At 43.4% G+C, this 7,847-nt stretch overlaps 1 protein-coding gene across 4 annotated transcripts in view; it reads right to left on the bottom strand.

The window, feature by feature from the left end:
• The window catches only part of DENND4C (DENN domain containing 4C), a 137,280-nt gene extending 132,554 nt beyond the window's left edge, over positions 1–4,726 (bottom strand). For 3 of the 4 annotated variants that reach the window (XM_032392472.1, XM_032392470.1, XM_032392471.1), the window contains exon 1: positions 4,369–4,726. The gene's annotated coding sequence lies outside the window, so the exon portion shown is untranslated. Of the gene's footprint in view, positions 1–3,534; positions 3,649–4,368 lie in introns of all 4 variants that reach the window. The other variant, XM_032392469.1, reaches the window with a different exon arrangement.
• Positions 4,727–7,847: the final 3,121 nt, after the last annotated feature.

Genomic DNA, 7,847 nt, shown 5'->3' on the forward strand with positions numbered 1-7,847 from the left:
AGACTGTTTATCCTACTAGACTTTAATATTCAGACTGTATGTTATTCATCTTTTTATCCCTAGCCGGTAGCACAGTACCTATTTCATACATTCTTTTTTCCATAATTAAAGAGACTCATAACATTTATGCTTTTAGGATCTAAGTTTCCCTAAATTAAGATATATATAAACTGCATATACACAATAAAAAAACTAGATTCAAGGAATCCTTTAAAATATTTCAAAGACTTTTAAAATCCTATAAGATTACTCTTCTACAAGTCAAATGATTATATAAATCTAGATTTGTAAATATTAGGTCTGGTTGAAATAAGTTACACTGAGAAACATTTATGCCCCACAGTATTACTTTAAGAATTAAGAAGTGGGGCGCCTGGGTGGCTCAGTCGTTAAGTGGCTGCCTTCGGCTCAGGTCATGATCCCAGGGTCCCAGGATCGAGCCCCGCATCGGGCTCCCTCCTCCGCAGGAAGTCTGCTTCTCCCTCTCCCACTCCCCCTGCTTGTGTTCCCTCTCTCGCCATGTCTCTCTCTGTCAAATAAATAAATAAAATCTTAAAAAAAAAAAAAAGAATTAAGAATTCCTATAAGACTATTACTTACTATATTTTAAAAGTAAAATTAATAAACATAGAAACGTAGCAAATCAGTAACAGGGAGAATTATGAATTTATATTATGCTACCTACTCAATGAATTCAAGTCATACAGGCATATCTACGGTTTTTCATCTTTCTTTAATTCTGTTCTCAATTAAATACTATATTAGAGGAGCCCTAATAATCCACTGCAAACGAAACAGTTCAAAGAATGTTTAATTTTTCAAAAGTTTAAAAAATAATTTGGTTTGGGGACGCCTGGGTGGCTCAGTCGGTTAAGCGGCTGCCTTTGGCTCAGGTCATGATCCCACGGTCCTGGGATCAAGTCCCGCATCAGGCCTGCTTCTCCTTCTGCCTGCCGCTCCCCCTGCTTGTGCTCTCTCTCTGACAAATAAATAAATAAAATCTTTTAAAAAAAATAAAAAATAATAATAATTTGGTTTGTACTATCATATTAGCAAAATGATTTCATTATCACATTATTTTAAGAGTAATAAAGTGGAACTACTAAAACGTTAAAAGACAGAGAAATAGTCAAATCCACTATGAAACAGTAAAACTTTTGACTATTACAAAGCCATAAAGTAACAGCACCAAGGAAAACATGTTATGTTTAAAAAGACAATTATATGGGGCGCCTAGATGGCTCAGTCAGTTAAGCGGCAGGCTCTGGATTTCAGCTCAGGGCATGATCTCCAGCTCCTGAGATCAAGCCCCCAGACAATGGGCTCTGCAGGGAGTCTGCTTGAGATTCTCTCCCTCTGCCCTCCACCTACCATGTGCACACGCAGACTCTAATTTAAAAAAAAAAAATACAATTATATATGGGGCGCCTGGGTGGCTCAGTGGGTTAAGCGTCTCCCTTTGGCTCAGGCCATGATCTCAGGGTCCTGGGATCCAGCCCGGAGTCTCAGACTCCCTACTCCACAGGGAGTCTGCTTCTCCCTCACCCTCTCCCTCTGCCCTGCCTCCCTGCTCCTGGGCATGCTCTATCTCAAATAAATAAAAAGTCTTTAAAAATAAAAAAAAGACAATTATATGATTATTAACCACAGAATTATATACAAGTATGGACAGGATTAGTACATTATATTAATATATTATACAAGTAGAATAAGAATACAGAAAAATGTAAGATAGGTGAGAATTAAATTTTTTTCCTTTTGAATTTCCTTTAATCATGTTATATTCTTTTCCAATAGAAAGTTTTCAAGTAGCACATTAAGCTCTACTATACTTACTTGTATGTATTATGTACTGACATAAGTAGAAAAAATTTTTAAGTTTATAAATTACCTAATTTCTTCCCAAAAAATACTGTTTTACATTTCAAATAATAAATATGTCTGATTTTGGAATTTCCTACAATCTGATGCTAACCCTACACCTTTACACCAGCTATAACATGTACAACTTTCCCTAACTTTTAAGTCTTACAAAGCAATCTCCAATCCCAACAAGGCATTCCATTTACTACAAGTCTGTCAAACTGACAATCTGAAAGAGGAGATAAAACTCGAGGCAATAGCTGACAGAAGATAAAATTTTAATTCTTGCATCAGGAAAGCTTATTTGCCCTTACTATCTCAGTTTCAGCAAGCATATTATATTGGAAATTGAAATTCTAACAGAAATTCCCTTCTGCAAATCAGAAAGACCAAATGAGACAACCTGCCTCTGACTCAGCAGCTTTCTTTTTCTTTACAACCTGTACTTAAGTTGCAAGGGTAAGACTAACGTTCAAAACGAGCAGCAAAGCCAATGCAAAATCAGTAACTGTCTTGGCAGGAAACTCCAAAGAAAATATGAGATGTTTTGGTCCTAAATGGAAGATACACAAAGAGCAAAGGTGCCTTTATGTATCTTTATCATTTAAATCCTTGTGTATAGCTACAAACTAGCTTTTACTGAAGATACTTAACATGTTTATAGAGAGCACCTCAACCAAATAACCTTCCAAGTCTGGCACCACGAATTGTCACAGCCTACACATCACTGCAGTTCCTTATAATTTAAAACATTTGCGTTTTAAGAAGTCCCCACACACCAGCTCTACTGCCAATTTCCTCAGCTGAAAACTCAAGTTTATACTACAAAATACTATGTTTACTCTCAACAACAGGATGCACTCATTTACAAATTAGAGTATAAATTACTCCAATATACAACTTCAACATTTCTAACATCATTGCTTGTCTATTATCCAAATTAACAAGTCTAAAAACGTAGTGCACTAAGTGAGGTACTATGTATGGCCAAAATCAACTAGCATATTACCGGTTCACTAAAATCAACTATTTTGCAAAATGGCCACACGAGATACCAATGTAGTGCAAAGTGTGGATTGAGTTTGTCATTATGAGAAAAATGAGTCAAAACAAGCCTATACGAGGCAGTTCACCCTCACGAATACAAATCTAAATTCATTTCTGAGTCCCCAGTCTCACAGCAAGAGGACAGTTTATCAACCTTTTAACGGTAATTAATACAAAGAACAGGGCAGAAAATAAAATATAATGGGTTTTTTTTAATGATTATAACTGAACAAGAACTGACAGACATTCTTTAACGCACAGAGTTTTCCTTTTGATACCGATTTTGCTCTTACGTATACACAGAACATCATAAACTATGCTCTTCATTTCGGATAGCTTAATACACACGCTCCCCTCAAATCAAGTATTCATTAAAAACTTGGCGCCTTGGCCCTAATATTCTTCCCTGTCTTACTATACCCCTCACCTTCTAAACCGGAAGACCGGAAGGGAAGAGCTACTCCTACCGCAAATTGGGGTCTAGGGAAAAAGACTTAACAAGAGTTTGAACACAATTAAGCAGTCTCAGTAAATCAAATTCCCAGATTACGATGTTTGACAATCTCTTTTAGGCAAAACACACAGACAGCTGAGGGTTCGTTCGTTACTGGAGATGACACTTACCCTCATATTTGCACAAGTAACTTCGGTAACTGGCCTAAATTTTCCCGTGTGAAACAAACACAAAAAAGGATGGGACGTTGGTACTCTTTAAAACTGGGTCATTCCTTATTTGTTCTGATGCGACGGAAGGGAAAAAGGTCCATGAAGCAGCAAAAGAAAAAAAGACAGCATCCTCAGTGCAGAAAAGTTACAGCTCTCTACACAAGTCAGGGCACTAGGCGCTCATTAGTTGGTTTTATTTGTGTTTAGTCACTCGGAGTTTAATGGCACCAGCCTTCCGAAAAGTCATCTCCCACAAGGAAGCCCTGAGGATCAGCCACGGTAAGGCAGAGGAGGACATGCCCTCCATTCACCTGCGACACCTGCCCGGGCCCCCAGGTCTCCCCTCGCGGTCTCCGGACCCTTCTCGCCAGACCCAGCCCTCGCTCTCCACCCACTCTAACCCAATCCCCGCCCCCTCCGCGCCCAGCCCCCTCCCACCCGGCCGTCGCCCAGGAGGTCCCCAGGGCCCAGACCCCTCGCGCGTCCTGGCAAGTGGCTCTCAGGAGCCGGGGCGGGCGGCGCGGGGAGGCCCGTCCTGGCGCGGCCTCTCCCCCCATCATCACTCCCCGCAGGCTCCGGGGACTCCCCGCCCCCGGAAACCGCGGAGAAACTAGGCCGGGAACGCCAGCCCCGGCCACTTTCCGCCTGCTTGGCGACCCCCCGCAGGCGGGCCATCGGAACTCAGCCCTCGGAGTTGCTACCTGCCCGGAGCCCCCCGCAGCACAGGAGCGCGGGCCCCGCGGCGGCGCGGCGCAGGGTTCCTCCGCGAAAGGCCCTCCACCGCAGACTCACCTGCCGCCCGCTCCACCTTCAGTGCCACCCGGACACAGCCCCTTCCTGGGGCATGAAAGCGCCGGCTTCGCGGCCTGCGCGCCCTAGGCACAGCCGGGCGGGGGACTTGCTCCCGCGGCCGCCGCCTCCACGGCCCGATCTGCGCCTGCGCCGCCTCACGGGCTCGGTCTCGAGGGGCGCCGCGTGCAGCGATAACGGCCGGGAGCGCGAGCTCGCGCGGGCGGCTCTGCTCTCTCGAGTCCGGCAGTGCGGGCGGCGGGTCGCTTAGGAGCTGCCCGCTGCACTACCGCTCCGACAGCTGACGGCCATGTTTCTGTTCCCTTTTCTTTTTTTTTCTCCCCCTCCTTCCGCCCCTTTCCACAGAACAGCACTTTCCTTTTCCCCCCCCTCCCTCTCCCTTTCCTACTGCGGGGGCGGGTGGAAAAGGACGTGGGGGAGGGGTGGGGAAGGGCGGGGCAGAGCTAGAGCCCCGCCCCCGGGGAGGGCCGAGCCCGCGCGGCCGCTGCTCCCCTCCCCCCGCCTCCCGCGGCGACCCCCGCGGGGCGTGAGGTCCCAGCCCCACCCCGTTGGAGCCCCTCCTCCGCGTCCGCTCTGCCGGTCCCCAGCCGAAATCGAGCTGGGAGGAAAGAGCCCTGAGCGCTGCTTTGCACCCCTTCTTGCGGGGCTCAGACTCTCTGTGTGGTGTGGGTTTATTGCCTTGGCCTCAGGCAGGTGGCGGCTGCTCCTCTCCGCTTTATCCAAGACGGGGAAAGTGACGCTGAGTCCCTCAAAGTCATTGAGAATGCCGCGCGGGATGCAGGTCTCTGGAAGAGAAGTTTCGTTCCCACGGTGGCAGTTGGAATTTCCACGCATGACGGGGGAGGGAGGGGGGCTCTGAGGCTGGAGAGAGACCCGCGGACTGGCGCTTCCCGAAGTCCTTTCCCCGCTGCAGCGTCCCAAGAGAGTCCTTGGCCGTGCCCCGTGTCGCTGCCTCGGCCGGGATGTCGGGATGGGGACTCCAAATGGAGAAATGGCTTGTTTTAAGTCCTCTCCTGCCTCCTAAGTGTAGGCTCCTTATCTACACGGATGCATGCAAAGTCCTTTCGCCTTCGTGCAAATTTTGCAAACTATTTTTGACAAACGTTTGGAAGTTATTAGAATGAGGAAAAATAGCAACTAGTTATTGAGTAAGAAGCAAGTGGTTTGAAACAACATTTTTTATCTCCTGACAAAAAAATAAAAATAAATGGCGAATGATTTCACAGATTCCATGGCAGGTCAAAATTAGAACGGGTAAGATTTGGGTATCTCTGATGAATATTCAAATATATAATGATCATTTTCCTGAGAATTACTCTCTTGATTCAATCTGCACTTTTGATGAAAAGTGTAAGATTAGACCTCAGTCATGAGCGCTCTGTTGTCGGTTTACTTCTGAAGTTTATTGCATATACAGATAGTTCGAATTTTGTAGCCAATGGCAGAAACTATTTTCCTAACTACATTAGCAGTCAGAATTGATTCTATAGAAATGCACAGCAATAGATATAAGGCTTATTTAGTAATAGTTTGGAGTCAGTTTGAGCACAGTGAAAACCAATCTTTGACAACCTGGACAGAAGTTTTTCAAGGAACTAATAACTGGAAATTTAGCTTGAGGACTTCTTGTCCTTCCTTTCTCCAGGCATATTAATTAATAGTTTTAAAAGATTTAATATAGACAAGATGTCTTAATGGATAGATTTCGTTAACACACTTAGGGAGTTTTTTCTTCTGGGTTTTTTGCAACCACAGAAGTGAAAAATGGAAGAAGCAATGTATCTCCTCCATTTGATTGACAGATTTTTCTCAGTTTGCAATGTGGGATTTAAGAATTTCTTTAATTTTTTTCACTATTTTAATTGTCCTATAGATTTCCCATAGATTTGTCATTGCCATTGTCTACCTAAAGTTTCATGGAATGAACTTGTATATTTGGGGCCTAATTTTCTTACCTCGGTAGCTGTTCTTAGGTCTGAAAGTCCTTGATTCAGCAACCTTCTCAACTGCAATCTTATGTGCCCAGCACTAAAATAAGTTCATTTTAATTTTTAACATGTAAATATTTGAGTCTAAAACATGGGAGAGGAGCTTGTTATAATCCTATAGTATCATAGTTTCAGCTGAGCCTTTCTAGATGCAAGAATGCATAGAAGAAACACCCAGTCCATTGAAGAAGGGAATACAGACATGTGATTGGGCATGGTCACTGCAGATTTCTGTGGATCAGCATTGCAAAAGAGTTGAATGGAAATCCTGTAAATTTCCTTAAAATAAACAAGATATTTTGGGTAGCCATCTTCAGTGCTGAAGCATCCCATATTATTTTCCTCTTCCTGTTTGTTCCCTCGAAAAACTAAAAATTGGCTATCACAGGAATATTCAAAGACCTTTATACTTCTTTATTTCTTTTGATCTGTTTTATTCAACTCCATGTTTAACAGAAGCATTATAAATCTAACAGTTGAATCTGATTATGGTAATTAATTATTTTTAGAATTTCTTTTTTTATTTTATTTTTAAGTAATCTCTACACCCAATGTGGGGCTTGAACCCACAACCCTGAGATCAAGAGTCATATGCTCTTCTGGCTGAGTCTGCCAAGCAACCCCTATTTTTGTAATTTCTTAACGTCTGAATTCCATACTAGATTGTAAGCCCTTGAGAGCAAGGTTCACATGTCACATGTATATTCATATGTCATGTTCTCTTTCAGATTCAGAATAACCAATATATGATAGACTTGCAAAAAAATATTTGATGAATGACTGAAATAAATCATGGCTCCCTCACTTTCTTCCACTCCGTCCTCAGGTGAGTTACTTAATTTTCCTCATGTGTAAAGTGGGTAAAATTATATTCATAAGAAGTGAGATCATTTATTAACTTACAATAAGCTATAATATCCAACAGACCAGTCCAGTAATGAATACTTAGCACATGTGGTAGGCAGCCTTTCGTTGTAGATTACAATGATCCCTGCTTCCTGATTTATGCCCTGTGTAATCTCCTTACACTGGGTGTGGAGTGGACTTATTGACTAGCTTCTAACACACAGACGACATCAGAAATGATGAGATGTCTCTAACAAGATGAGGCTATTAAAAAAGAAGACCTGTGGCTTCACTCTTGGATTCTTTCTCTCTTGTCCTGCTGGATTGCTTACTCTGGGGGAAGCCAGCTACCATGTCATCAGGCAGCCCTGAGAATGAGTTCAGAAGTGTATCCTTGCCAAGTTGAGCCTGGAGGTGACTGTAGCCACAGCTAACACCTCCGTTTTAGCCTCCTGACAGACCCTGCGCCAGAATCACCCAAATAAGCTGCTTCTGCATTCTTTACTCACAGAAACTGTGAGATGAGAAATGCTTCTTGTTTCCAGCTGCAAAATTTGGGGGGGGGGGGCGGTAATTTCTTTCATAGCCAAAATTATTAATACATCATAGTAATACCTGGAAGATAGC

This window comes from Phoca vitulina, unplaced genomic scaffold (genome assembly GCF_004348235.1).
Source record: "Phoca vitulina isolate PV1807 unplaced genomic scaffold, GSC_HSeal_1.0 scaffold67, whole genome shotgun sequence".
Taxonomy (NCBI): Eukaryota; Metazoa; Chordata; class Mammalia; order Carnivora; family Phocidae; genus Phoca; species Phoca vitulina.